General features: G+C 38.3%; 1 pseudogene; it reads right to left on the bottom strand.

Moving 5' to 3' along the window:
• Positions 1-3885: 3885 nt before the first annotated feature.
• On the bottom strand, positions 3886-3985 carry LOC113284834 (annotated as a pseudogene).
• Between the last annotated feature and the right edge of the window lie 11516 nt (positions 3986-15501).

Here is a 15501-nt window from a genome sequence, read left to right as displayed (position 1 = left end):
CTGATCAGAGAAAAGTTTGACAGAAAGAATTGATTTGGCATTTTTACCAGGAATGGTGGAGAGTGTGAAACCTTTATCAACAAGATCTTTTTGGACATCTTTTAAACTCTTCTCATGTATATGACCACTTGGAGCCATATTTGAATATAGAGTATGGGAATGAGTAAAAAGTAAGAGGATTGAAGAGGGAAACAATTACAGCAGCAAAACTTGCAGAAGAATAACAGAGTTGCAGAGATGAGAGAATAAAAATAGAAGAGAAAGTAAAAAAAAAAAGTGGAAAGAAGAGTACGAAGAGTATATAAAGGAGATTTTTTTTACTCGAAGAAATAAACACCATTAAGACGAAAAGACGTGAGCGGTTGAAAAGCAGCGGTTACAGAAGACGTGTCAAGAAACAAATGGAAGAAAGAATACGTGTGATAAATGCAGAATATGAAAAGATGAACAGCTATGGCATTTCTCACATCATTCTCTAGTTCACAGAGAATATATGAGAAGAGGCTAGATGTAGGATCAGAATCTCGCAACGACAATATTTCAGCGAAATTATCAACAACACAATACAATAGCATCGCAGAACAATTTCAGGAAGAAAATTGTATGGAGAGTACAAGCCTTGCACATTCGTTGTGTCGTGATGTATTTCCAGAATTTCAGGCTCGAGGACAAGCCATTTTTCGATAAGGGTGGGATGTTGCGTGATAGGCACAATTTTGTGTCTTTTATAATCTCAATTGTATATATTATTAGTGCTAGATTTTATATTTATTATGGCTTTTTATGTCCTTGTAGGTATTTTTGGAGAAATAAGCTTTTGCGGCGAAATTGGCACGAAAAGTGGTTTTTGCGCTCGTGGGAGAAAATTACTATACGGACTCTCACTTTGGATAAGGGGTAACCTAATTACTAAGGGGTAACCCATTTCCAGGCATCTGCTAAAGGGAAACCAGCCACAGATAAGGGGGAGGTCACTTTCTTCCCAAATTCAAATAAAAAATTGGCGGGAAAATGTTCATCACATCTGCATGATTTTTGGGTGATGATTCGATCGATTTCCAGAGTGATTAAATGGCTGAAATTGATTGGGTTTACTCCCTAGGCCTAAACAGGCCTGGTGAAGTCTTTGAATTGCACCCAAATTGGCTAGAAACCGAGTTGGAGCTAAACAGGGAAAGTATTTTTACACGGACCTTATTGAGCTTATTTTTAGAAGTTCTAGAGAGACTAAAGACCTAAAACTCTTTCCAAAGATACATATCTATGTAAGGAAGAGTTTGAGACAATCGGGAAAGCTCAGAAACGCGTGGAACGATTTAGATAAGAGATTATTGCCGTAACTTCCAAGGAAGGAAAGAAGAGATTTCGAGGAGTTTTGGGGAGATTAAATCGCTCTGTTGGCTATATATAAGTTGATGGGAGTTCAAGGGAGGAGGTCGAATATTTTGGGGTATTTTAGAGAACCACATGAGACAAAAATCAGAGTTACAGACATTCGTTTCTGCTGGTGTAGAAGGAAGAATACGAAGAACATCAACCCACATAAACTGTCGCAGAAAACTATCGTTGTTCTACAACACTTCCCTTCTATTGTTCCTGTAACAGTCTGCAACAATTATTACTGTTAGTATTTCTCTGTAACACTGCATTCTGTGACAGTGCGTTTTGTAACAATTACAACTGTTACAAACACGCTGCTTCATACCTTCTCTTCTATTTAATCAACTTTTGAGAAACAAACATGTATCTTGAGCAAGTGATTAACATGAGGAGCTAAACCCCTTAGCTGAGGCGACGGAGGAAGCCATTGTTCCATGAAAAGTGGTATATTTCTATTTTAATTAATTCTTGCAATTTCTTTTATGATTATTTTCATGGAACTAATACTGTAAAATTGATTTTTATTGAATGATTGTGATCCGTTTTGATGGAGCATGCTTAGTTTAAGACTTTTGATGTTTCATGCTTGATGTATACAATTGTTACTTCAAAAATATACAAGAGGCAATAAATTAGAATCACTTTAAACGTAAAGAATTGCATGAATATTGATTAGATTAAATCGCTTAATTGGTTAATGGTGGAATCCTGAGTCTCAGTGCTTTTTATAATCTTGATAACAACTTCTTGAGTTTTCTATTGAGTTTGAATCTAAAATCGAATCTTCACAAGTCTGAGTGAACGAAAACTTTACTAACACTTTTACAACAACATAAAAATCACATCAATTTTTGGCGCCGCCGACGCGGATTTGTGTTTAGATTGGGGTTTTAGATTTATTTTAGTTTTTTTTTTGTTTTTTGTTTTTAGTTTTATTATTTTTGTTCTTTTTAAGTTTTTTGGTATTTATCTTTTGTCTACAGGTTTTGGATCATAAAGAAAATTGAGCCAAGGAGTTTGGTGATTTCGTAAAGACTGGATCTTAAAGCATAAAGACTTGGAGCGAAAGATTAAAGCGAAAAGAACGGAAAAGAAGACAGTTTATTTTAGTTATTTTATTTCTTAGAGTTTTGTTTATTTTTCCTTATTAAAAAAAACTGTATTGGGTTTTATTATTTTTGTAATTTTTCTTTTCTTTTTGGACACTTTGGACTTTAAACTTTGGGACATTATTTTTAAACCCTACGGAAGGGTAGTTTAAATATAAAATGTGTGCAGAGAAGGACGGCGATTACCATATCGCCTCGGCCCCTCGGGTTCGTACATGACATATGAGTTGTGGCCCGAGTCGACTTCAGTGGTTCTTCGCCCGTCTGGAACGGGAAGTAAGATTCTAAACACCCGCGAATCTCCTGTCAGCGGGTTTACTGTATTCCTTCGGTTGCATATATGTTGAGGACTTGAAAACGACTGCTTTAATTTCCTAGTAAAGGGCAAGGACTGACCATACAAGATAAGGGTTCAGATTTCATCACCGTTCTCTTCTTGCCCGCCTTAGGAAAACGAAACCAAACGCGAACCTAAGCCTAAAATTTTGACTAGAACGAGACCTATAGGGTAACGAGCTTAATAGGAAAGTCATTCGAAAAATATTGGTTACTCTTTTGAGCATACTTCGAAGTTCATGATGGTTTCTGTGAGTTGAATGCGTGACTGCGCTGCCTTGTAATACCGGTGAGGCCTTGGGTATCAAAGAGCCATCGAGCTTCCCTCCCCTCTATTCAACTTACTTTGACTCGGATTGATTCCAGAGGGGTTTGCTCAGATTGTAACGAGTTCCTTTCCGAAAGAATAGAAGCTGGTCTAGAAACAATCTAAGTGGAGCCATCATGCTTTTTGTTTGCTAGAAATCAATAGGTTTGATTTGGTTGAGTCAGCCTTGTTTTGTGATTGCATAGAATTCCCCACCTTATTCTTTTGCATGCCTGAACGTAAAAGAGACTCCCTAGGTAGTTTTTTAAAGAGAAACCTAATAGTTCTAAGCGTCTCGATTACCTCAATTTAGAAAGCCCGATTCTTGAAGATTCCGTTTTTGAACGTCCGTTTGAGGAGAAAATCCCTAATATTCCAATAGTTCCAGAAATGGAAACTTTGAAAGCTTTGTTGAACCCTACTAGGACTACTCGTCCCTCGTGTATCAGGTTATCTGAAACTGAAGCAAATTATGAACTTAAGCCTGGAACCTTACAGTTACTCCCAATATTTTTAGGGAAAGAAAATGAAAACCCCTATTTCCATGTTAGGGACTTTGAGGAAATTTGTAGTACCCTAAAAATTAGAAACCTTGATGATGATGCTTTGAAGCTCAGGTTATTTCCCTTTTCCTTGAAAGATAAATCCAAATCGTGGATATATAGTTTGGCTTCCGGATCAATTGAAACATATGAACAACTTACATCTGCCCTTTTGAACAAGTTTTCCCTAGGCACAAAACATCGTCTATTAGGACGCAAATCTGCACATTTTCTCAACAGGAGGGAGAATCCTTGTATAGGTATTTGGAAAGGTTCAATGATCTATTAGCCCAATGTCCTCATCATGGTTTAGAAAAGGTTAGGTTAGTTCAGATCCTTTATGAGGGTTTAGATTATCCCACTACAACCACAGTAGTTACTATATGTACAGGTGGGTTTGAAAACCAAACAGTTTATGATGCGATGATATATTTGCATGAAATCGCCGAAAAGACCCAACAATGGGAAAGTAATAGGGGACCCCAGAAAATAATTCTTCTAGGCAGAGGAAACATTAATAGGGTAGAAGGAAACTTTGAATCAGATGCCAAAATTGCTGCTATAGCGAAAAGGTTAGAAGCTTTAGAAGTAGGTCACACTAGTGGTACATTAGAGCCTTTTTGGGAAGGCCAGAATAATGAATAGAAAGACAATGCTCTCTATAATAACACTAGACTCGATAACCGTCAGAAGTTTGACCCATATTCAGAAACCTATAATCCTGGTTGGAGAAACCATTCGAACCTTTCATGGTCTAGAGGCCAGAGTCAAGATCAGTTTAGTAATTCTAATGCTCCCCCAGGTTTTGGTTCAGATAAGAACTCTTCATGTCAGTTTCAGAACTCTTTAGAGAATAGAATGACGACCTTAGAGGAATCTCTTAGTATATTAAGAAAGAGCCATGATATGTTAGCACAGAGCCAGGACATGTTAGTAAAGAGCCAAGTTAGTTTTCAACAGGAAACCAAGAAGAACTTTCAAACTAATGCTCAAACTCTTGCTAATTTAGAACTTCAAGTCGATCAAATAGCTAAGACCTTAAGTGAGAGAGATAACGGAAGGTTCCCTAGTCAGACTAATCCAAATCCTAGAGGAGTTCATGAAGTAGGTACAAAATCATCACATCAGTTGAATGCTGTTAGAACCCTTAGGAGTGGTAGAGTAGTAGACAATCAGGTAACCATGCCCGATAGTGAGCATACTGTAGTTCACCCCTCAGGACCAACCATAGCTGAGGAGAGGGATAAAGTTTCTGATGATGTCAATTCGGTTCCTGAGAGGCCCTATTTTATGCATAGAGCCCCATTTCCACAGCTATTAGTACCAACAAAGAGTGAATCCAACTTTAATGACATAATGGAGGTTTTTAGGAAAGTGACCATAAACCTTCCGTTACTAGAAGAAATTAGGCAACTTCCAGCTTATGACAAGTTTCTTAAGGATATGTGTACGCGAAAGCGAAATCTTAGTGTCCCTAAAAAAGCCTTTTTAGCTAGTCATGTAAGTTCGATCATTTAGAACCCCACAACTCCTAAATATAAAGAACCAAGTGCGCCTACCATTGCTTGTACGATAGGAAAACACAGGGTACACAAAGCTTTACTTGACTTACGAGCCAGTGTGAAATTACTCCCATACCATGTGTACTTAAAGCTAGGGCTCGGTGAATTGAAACCTACCAAGATAACATTGCAGTTAGCTGATAGGTCTGTCAAGATTCCTCGTGGTGTGATAGAAGATGTTCTTTTGGAGGTCGACAAGTTTATTTATCCTATAGATTTCGTGGTCTTAGATACCCAACCTGTCCCTGACCCAGAGAACCAGATACCTATGATTTTAGGTCACCCATTTTTAGCTACGTCTAATGCGATCATAAATTTTTGAAATGGTATTATGAATCTATCTTTTGGTAATATGACTATTGAGTTGAATATTTTAATGTCAATAAGATACATTCTGAGCTAGATGACACGTGCATTGAAGAGGTGAACATGATAGGAACCTTAATTCAGGAGTCATTACCAAACCTCATAACGGAAGATCCATTAGAGAGTTGTCTAGCCACTTTAACATGGATTTTGACGAAGATAGAAACATTGAACAAGTGAATGTTATGTTGGATTCTATTCCTATGTTAGACATTGATAAATGGAAAGATAGGTTCGAACCATTAATAGCTTTTGAGTCTACCTTAATCCCTTGTTTAGAAGAGCCTCCTAAGTTTCACCTTAAATCTGCATTCTTAGGGCCATCTAAGACTTTTCCTGTGATTATAGCATCCGATCATGACAGCAGGCCAGAAATCGTGCTTCAAGACAATAAGGAAACTCTAGGGTTGACCATACAGGATATGAAACATATAAGTCCTACAGCTAGTATACCTCAAAAGAATTTAGAGGATGAACCACCTGATTATAACTCAGAGAAAGCAATTGACCTTTTTCAGAAACCTGATAGTCTAGAAATTAGGAATATTGTGACTAGTCTATCTAGAAACACCCAAAATTCTAAGTTTGGGGGTAGTGATCGTCAATTATCCCTAGTAGAAGTCCCTAACTTGGGACTCGATCCTAGTGCATATGAGGTATCACTTGAGTCTATTCAGACTCCTCAACCCGATCCTCTTGATACTGTCCAGGAGGAAATCCAGATATTAAAGTCCCGTTTTTCGGATGAATCTGTTTTTCAAGACAATCATATGAAGCCCAATAGGGTGCCCCAAATAAATCCAGTTGTCTTGCAAGAAACTTTCAACGAGGTTGTGTTCCTTATGTTATTTTTTATGATCCTGTGCAGTTGTTTCATATTAGTGACAGTTTTATTTGGTTTTGATGACCCACAGTTATTTCGACTACTGATATATGATTTGAAAGGTAACTAGCCATTTTATGAAACTTGATGTCTGGATGAAGAATTTAAACTTAGCACTTTTTGGGAGGTAACCCAATCTCATGCAACAAGGTAATATCTTTCCTTAACTCTTTTGCTTCAATGGTAACAGTTTCTCCTTGTTCATGATTTTAATTTCATCTTCAGAACATTGAGGACAATATTAGATTTATGTTTGGGGGTATGGGAGAAACTTTTTAGTTGCAATAAATAAACTCCAGAGCCTAGAAATTTATGCCTATTAAGGATGGCATTAACCAATCTAAGTGGATGAAAGCATTTTGATTGTAGGAGTTGAGGAACCAATCTGATTAGATGGCAACATTTAAAGAGTCTATTCATAAAAGCACATAGCTCAGGTGTTAGAAATAACATGGTAGTTTCGCCATATCTCGTTGAATCCTTTTCACTTCTGTTTTTATTTTTCTTTTTAAATATGTTTCTAAGTGATTTGGTGGGGCTCACGATTCAAGTTGTTACCAATGCTAGGGTGAATTAGAGTGATTGAGATACCAAAAAAAAAAAATGAGACCAAACCATTTGACCAAAAGGAATAAATTCAATAAAGTCGACCACTGGTACCCTTGTATATGCTAGTTGTGTTGACCTAGAGTTAGGTTATCGACCACTGGTTCCCTTATATATGCCAGTGTGTTGAAATTAGTCAAACTTGTACCTCAATCCATTAGGATAGGTTCATTTTGGCGGAGGCCTTCAGACAGATATGGGAAACGCCGTTCACTTAGTAAACATCAAAACCATCTATGTTTTTCTCTATGTCCATCTTCTTGATCTATCCATGTGATTAGTTTTGACTCCGGATATTGATGTTCATAGTGCGACTATCTGAGTAGAGCTCTGTCACTTTATATGAATTTTAGTATGCTTGAGTGAAAACACATGTACAACAATTGGAATTTCACATCAAGGTACTTCCTCTTGTAGTCAATAAGTATGCCAACCAAGGAGATTCTTTATGTGCCTTCCAAGGTTCTTCCTAGATAGCTAGGGTCTGGAGTATTAAGGTTTTGTGGGTATATCTCTTGTAAGCCCTCTCGAGACTATAACTCGGCAACTAGGGCCACCTAGGGGTTTAAAGGCTTGTTGCATGCGCTAAATGCAATCGACGATGCCTGCGACAGTGAGTTAGGATTTTATTTTCATTTGATTTTCTCGAGGACTAGCAAATAATAAGTTTGGGGTATTTGATAGGCACACTTTTGTGTCTTATATAATCTCAACTGTATATATTATTAGTGCTAGATTTTATATTTATTATGGCTTTTTATGTCCCTGTAGGTATTTTTGGAGAAATAAGCTTTTGCGGCGAAATTGGTTCGAAAAGTGGTTTTTGCGCTCGAGGGAGAAAATTACTATAAGGACTCTCACTTTGGATAAGGGGTAACCTAATTACTAAGGGGTAACCCATTTACAGCCACAAATAAGGGGGAGGTCACTTTCTTCCCAAATTCAAATAAAAAATTGGCGGGAAAATGTTCATCACATCTGCATGATTTTTGGGGTGATTCGATCGAGTTCCACAACGATTCAATGGCTGAAATTGATTGGGTTTACTCCCTAGGCCTAAAAAGGCCTGGTGAAGTCTTTGAATTGCACCTAAATTGGATAGAAACCGAGTTGGAGCAAAACAGGGAAAGTATTTTTACACGGACCTTATTGAGCTTATTTTTAGAAGTTCTAGAGAGACTAAAGACCTAAAACTCTTTCCAAAGATACATATCTATGTAAGGAAGAGTTTGAGACAATCGGGAAAGCTCAGAAACGCGTGGAACGATTTAGATAAGAGATTATTGCCGTAACTTCCAAGGAAGGAAAGAAGAGATTTCGAGGAGTTTTGGAGAGATTAAATTGCTCTGTTGGCTATATATAAGTTGCTGGGAGTTCAAGGGAGGAGGTCGAACAGTTTGGGGTAGTTTAGAGAACCACAGGAGACAAAAATCAGAGTTACACACATTCGTTTATGCTGGTGTAGAAGGAAGAATACGAAGAACATGAACCCACAGAAACTGTCGCAGAAAACTATCGTTGTTCTACATCACTTCCCTTCTATCGTTCCTGTAACAGTCTGCAACAATTATTACTGTTAGTATTTCTCTGTAACACTGCTTTCTGTGACAGTGCGTTTTGTAACAATTACAACTGTTACAAACACGCTGCTTCCTACCTTCTCTTCTATTTAATCAACTTTTGAGCAACAAACATGTATCATGAGCAAGTTATTAACGTGAGGAGATAAACCCCTTAGCTGAGGCGACGGAGGAAGCCATTGTTCCATGAAAAGTGGTATATTTCTATTTTAATTAATTCTTGCAATTTCTTTTATGATTATTTGCATGGAACTAATATTGGAAAATTGATTTTTATTGAATGATTGTGATCCGTTTTGATGGAGCATGCTTAGTTTAAGACTTTTGATGTTTCATGCTTGATGTATACAATTGTTACTTCAAAAATCTACAAGAGGAAATAAATTAGAATCACTTTAAACGTAAATAATTGCATGAATATTGATTAGATTAAATCGCTTAATTGGTTAATGGTGGAATCCTGAGTCTCAGTGCTTTTTATAATCTTGATAACAACTTCTTGAGTTTTCTATTGAGTTTGAATCTAAAATCGAATCTTCACAAGTCTAAGTGAACGGCAACTTTACTACCACTTTTACAACAACATCAAAATCACATCATTGTGGTACCAACACCTATTCATATTAGTTTACTTATTTAGTTTCTCTATATTAGTTCCCTTGTTTAGTTTCAACTCCATAGTTAGTATTACTTGTTTCACAAGTATACGCAGTTATAAATACCATTCATGAACTTTGTAAAAGACTAAAGAATTAGTACAAGAACTCTTTTCAATCTCTCTAATCTTCTTATTCTCTTCTTAATCTTCTTCTAAACCTCTTAATTCTTCAACTATCCGGGTTTTATACCTATTTTTATCACATACACCTTGTGTTTTGGTCTAGAACCCTAACATATTTTTTTTGCTATGGTAGTTGTTTCAAGGCTCGAATATCTTGTTCAAGTTTGTATCTCTGTGCAAAGTTGACTTATGTGTATCTCTTAGCCAGAAAATCCCATGCTTCTTTGGCTTCTTCAAAAATGTAAGTTGCATGCTTATGGATGCAATAACAGTGTTGCTTATCCAAGTAATGATCTTGTGGTTATTGATTTCCAAAGTTTCATAAGGATCTGTTTCTGCATCATCTTTGTCTTTACCACTAGAGCTAGTTACAGGCTTTTTTTCTTTACCATCAATATATTTCCACATGCTTTTTCCCTTTAAAAAACTTCTCATGAGAAATGACCAATGGTTATAGTTGGATCTCTCGAACTTCACAGTGATGGGTTGAGATTATTCACGCGACATGATACTAGGATTTAGGTCTTAAACGAGAGATAAAGATGAGATAGATTTCTGGTTTCTTAATAACGATACTGAGGGTTTGATTTTTTTCTTGATTAGCAACGGAAGTGGATTATTGAATCTTACCTAGATCTGATACCATGACAGAGTTTGTCATGGCATAGAGATCTAATGAAAGGGTTTCTGTATATTGTAAGAAATGAAAGAATACAAACTCGACAACTTATACAGGATCACAGACGACAAAAAAAGGAAACAAAATATATCACAATAACTACTAGATAACTATACAATATATGCAGCATATTGGATATCGTAACATTCAAGATACGATATATTTTAACATTTACGTTACCCAAATAAAGTCAAATGGTTGTCCAAGTTGGACTACATGTGCTTATCTTATACAGATTCCTCTTCACTGAACTCAGCATCCCTTTCACATTTTTTTCTCTAATAGATATACGTTAGACAAGGAGTTCTACTTGAAGCTCCTATGGATGAAAGGAAATCCCAACCATAACTTCTAGAGCCACAGATCTCAACAATTTCAAAGTCAGTTGAATCTCCTCTTTCCGCCGCCGCGGTCCATACCCCCCCCCCCAAAAAAAAAAAAAAAAACATATTAAGTTAATTTTGAATTTTCAATCGTATATTTCATTGATGCACATCCCGATCCTTGAACATTAATTTTCGCGGCTTTGTTTAGGATTTTCCTCACCTGGATTCTGGACTCATTTAGGGATATTTCCCCATAATAACTAAGAGTATTGACAGCATTTACACTTGATCGAGGCAAACATGAATGCCCAATATCCTATAAGTTTGTAGCAATTTCGGTCTCCAAGCTTGATAGACACTCATTTTCCGTCATTTCTATTTTTGGCAAGTCTCAAAGGTGAACATTCGGAACAAGGAGGTATCTAAAGCGAGCTTGATTCGTTCTCACTACTACAAGGAGATTTAGTATAGTAATGCTACGTTGAAAGAGAATCGATTAGCATCATGTGCTAGAGCTGTAACTACTGGAAATCCAGTAGTACACCCAAAAGGAAAGTAACCAAGATTTAGGACATGTTAAGTAATATAAACTAGAAAATCTTTATTGGTGAATTCTAAGGAAATAAAATACAAGTTCTTGAACACAAGGAAACCCTAATCTCACTCCCTATGCTAAGCTCTTTTCTCTCTCCAAAATGTGATCCTTCATGCCTTGCCAAGGACATCTATTTATAGGCCAATCAACCCTAATGGTGTACAACTCATTTTACTTCGCCAAGTTCTTTTGGGAGGCTTTATAATTCGCCCAGGACATTTACCATAAATTTTTTCCCCTTCTTTGTCTATCTTGGCATGGGTTTGTCGGGACACCTGTCTCTTTTCTTGCTGCCCAATATATTTACTTCGCGATTTATCTTTTCAACCAAGTTACCGTACTACGCCTTATCGGTTTCGTCGTTAATATCTTGTTGGGTACTCTAGCTTGGTCTTTCGTAACTTAGATTCTTCGTGTAAGTCTCTCTGCTTCTGTACACATCCCTTTGTACTTCGCTGGATTAATCGGTGACGAAGTAATTCTGACATTCAAATTGACAAGTCCCTGACTAAGATCTTTAGATGAGATTTTCTAGTCATACTTCTTCCTTTCATGTCCGACACGTGGCGAGTCTATTTCGTGTACCCACATTTTGCGTTTTCTTATTCTATTCGAGCCATATGAGAATGGAATAAGAACTGCTTTGGATTCCTTAACCGCCACGTTCTCCACTTTCCTACTTCCACGTGACCACGTTCTCTGAGTAACCTCCTATTGCCGATTAATATACCTCGAACGTGTCGTCAACCCACTAAGTCGGTCATCTTTTCTACGCTATTTATATCCAACTTGACTTAGGTATGGGGTTTATTATCCTTCTCATTCTTCTTCCATTGTTGCTACCCTTATTAATCATCCACTCTTCTTTCGTTATTATGGCTCTCAAGAAGGTTTCCAAAACTATCTCACTCAAATCTCTTGAGGAATTCCAACCAGATTTTTAAAAGATGGGTTAACCCTAACTCCCATTGTTGATTCTTCTGTGAGTCCAACTGTTACTGCTTCTCAGGACATGGAACTGAACTACAGGTGGATTCAGTCGGATACTTGGACATCCGACAAGATGATCGTCAATGTGGGCCAATTGAGGGATGGATATCTTTCCCTCTTTACGACCCTTCTAACCCCATCTTTCTCGAGATTCTAGGTAAGCTGTAGTGTGGAATTTTTCAACTTTCTGGTAACGGAATCCGCATTTCCGACGAGTTTAGGATTCGCTCAGGTAATGGTACTTCTCAATTCCCATCAGCAGCTGAAGAATTCGATTCTCGCGACTTCAATGTGGACTCTTTCGTGGGAAACTACTCAGCTAAATTTACCAGCATGAGAGAGCACCAGGAGTGGGTCATTGATCTTGTTCGAAATGCTGTTGTGGATCCAACCAAAGATCTTCTGTTAGATGTGGATTCCCAACTTCGCCTCTCTTGTGATGATGATTGGGCGATGTTTCCTCTGGTGGTTGGTGGCCCTTTTGTTTGGGGTTTTGACGAAAAGGAGGCTCCTCGCCAAGGCCCTCTTTCTAAACATTGTTATCTCGCTGGTTGTGATCCCTGGAGATTTCAGTGGTCTGTGCCAGCCGAGGTATGACTTTCTTCCTTATGATTCATCTCGTTTCGGGGCCCGATTTGTTCTTATGTTACCCTTTTCTTTCAGTTCGTGATGCATGCCGCTGGTCTTCTCAAGATGTGCAAGGAAAGGATTGTTACTACCGAGTCTTCAACTCCAAAATATGTATCTACCTCGCCTATTATTTTCCTCTCGTGATATCATTAAATTATAACCTTTTATTCTTCATAGGATGACACTCTCCTCGCAAAGCAGCCTGTTCTTGAGTCAACTAAGGGGCGAAAAAGGCGTGATTATCCTGTTCCGCCTCCTTCTTCTTCTCAGGTATCTTTACTTCGTCATTATTGTCACCTCGCATATTCCATCCTTTTAGCCATCTTTCATGTTGAACTTGTTATTTCGCAGACTGGTGTTCCCTTTTCTGGCGGGTCCAAAAGGCAACAAAAGGTCTTGGATCTGGCTTCTTTGACCGCAGTTCCAAGTTCTGTCATTCTTACAAGTCTCTCTGCTCCTCCCAAGCCTCAACATTCTCAGTCTTGCATAACTACTTCTCCCAAAGTAGTTGATCCTCGTGTTTATCCTAAGGTTGATCGTCCGAAGAAGTTCACAGAAGATTCCTATGCCAATGAGAAGAAGAAGCATGTGGCTCCGTCGGTGCTGTCTAACCCTCTCTATGATCTGGACATGAAGTTTCTCCAGGAGGTCTACGAAAAAGCTCGCCCATGAGGTCTCGTGCCTTAGAATCTCTGGTGACTTTTAGTGCTGATGACTTCCTTTCTCAAAAATCATCCGTACTGCTAAATGCCTCCATGAACTTGTCTCTCCAACAACATTCAGCTTTTATGAACCAGGTGAACCTTTTATGCTTTTATCGTTACGCCTTCCTCCTGTCCGGAGATTTTTTTCTTGAATTTTGATTCTACAATTCGCAGGAGGTCAACCGTCACATGGCCATCCTCGTAGAAATTAGACTTGTTCGCGAGAAAGCAAAGAAGGATGAGGCTCAAATCAAAGTTTTGAAGAAGGAGCTTCAAGAGGAAAATGAGCATTCCAGCAAGTAGAGTCAGAATATAGAGAAGCTTCTAAGTAAGTTCCCTCCCCTCGCAGAATCATTCTTTGCCTTTACTTTTACTTTGGTTATTTTATTATTTTGTATTTCGTCAAGCTCGCCGTTGCAACGTTAAATGGATTCCTCCGAAGCTTCTTCCTCGCTAGAAGATATTCGTGTTGAGAATCTGAACCTCGTGACCCAAAATGATTGCTATGTGTCTGAGAACCAGATTTTGAATGGGAAGGAGACTCTTTTTTCACAAGTGGACCGTTTGTTATTCGATTGTTCTCGCAATGAGGAACTGAATTATCATCTTCACAATGAGAATGAGCGCCTTAAGCTTGAACTTCAACGGGTCAGCAATTTCCTAACTACTTCGAGGAATCTTCATTCCTCATCATTTGCTTCCTATAGGAGACTGGAAGAAGGTAACGAGCGCGTGATCGATAGTAAAGTTAAAGTTGTGGTTGATCTTCGCAAATCTCGTAACAAAGTAGCTGGTTTAAACGAAGAGATTGACTGTCAGAAGAAGAAAGTGGAACTTCTTCAAGTTCATCTAGATAACTCATCTCGCCCGACGTCTATCAAATCTTCCTCTCAAGCCAAGTATGCAGATCCACGCAAAAACAAGGGTGCTCTTGTCATTCAATATGATAAGGATACCTCGAAGTATGGTCATGGTAAAGGTTGGGACAATGCATATCACGAGTTATGTGTTCAACTTCACGAGTCGGATCTAACGATCTCCACGCTGGGTCATTTGCATACCGATGTCCAAGAAACCTTGAACACCACTATCTTGCAGACGGAAGGTATCTTTAGGTGCAGTGCGGAATACTATTGATTATGTCAAACTTCTAATTTCTGATGAAGTTTTGTTTGGTTTTGCAGAATCCGAAGAGCGCCATAAGATTCAAGTCCTTCGCCTTTCCTATGAAAGAGATGAATTTCGCACGGAGGTTTCTCGCCTCAAGAATGAGGTCAATGATTTAAATGATGATATGGATGAGATGATTGGAAATTCTGCGAAGGTAGCAAATTTAGCTCGCAAGAACACTCGGAACTATCTGGGTTCTCTTTTTAGCAATTTCTGCAACGAGCATGGCCTTCCTCATCCTTCTTTTCCTCTGGAAGTGTTGTCCGATGACGAGCAACCAAAGGATGATAGGATCATTTCCGGTGAAGAAGAGGGGCTTAGTGAGGATGGCGAGGAGCGAAAGATTGACGAAGCAAAGGTAGAGGAGGAAGAGTCCAAGGGTGCCTCTGCTAGTACTGGTGCTGGTCTTGGTGGAGCAGGTGATGTTCTTTCTGACGACGTCCCTCTTCAGCAACAACCTTATTTTTCTTCTTTCATATTTTAGTTTTGTTCTTAACTATTTTGGAAACAATTTATCTTCCTGGGCGCTCCCAAGCTTGGGGGGAAAAACAACTTCGTTTCTTTGGGTAATATTTTGATTGAATTTTATGTCAATATTATAATTTTCTATTTCGTCAATTATATATTATGTCAATATTATGATTTTCTATTTCGTCAAGTATATACTTACCGAGGAAATACTCAAAGAATAATGAAATAGAAAGTACATACTTGCCTCTTATTCTTTTGTGTATTTCCGAGGTAGGGCGTAAAGTTAATCAATACCTCCCCAGCTGTGCCTCTATAAGCTTTGAACCTTGCGAGATCCTTCCTTACCTTGGGGTTTACGAGGCATCTCGGCGCGTCTTATATTGAATTTCGTCTGTGCTTATGACGTTGTCTCCCTCTTCGACTTTCTTATTTCACTTGCTCTTGCCTTTGCCCTTCTCGACGGGGTGTCTTATTTTGGTGGAAC

The sequence above is a fragment of the Papaver somniferum genome, chromosome 5, assembly GCF_003573695.1.
Source record: "Papaver somniferum cultivar HN1 chromosome 5, ASM357369v1, whole genome shotgun sequence".
Classification (NCBI taxonomy): Eukaryota; Viridiplantae; Streptophyta; class Magnoliopsida; order Ranunculales; family Papaveraceae; genus Papaver; species Papaver somniferum.
Note: the sequence above shows the minus strand (reverse complement) of the source record. Positions and strands in the feature narration are given on the sequence as shown.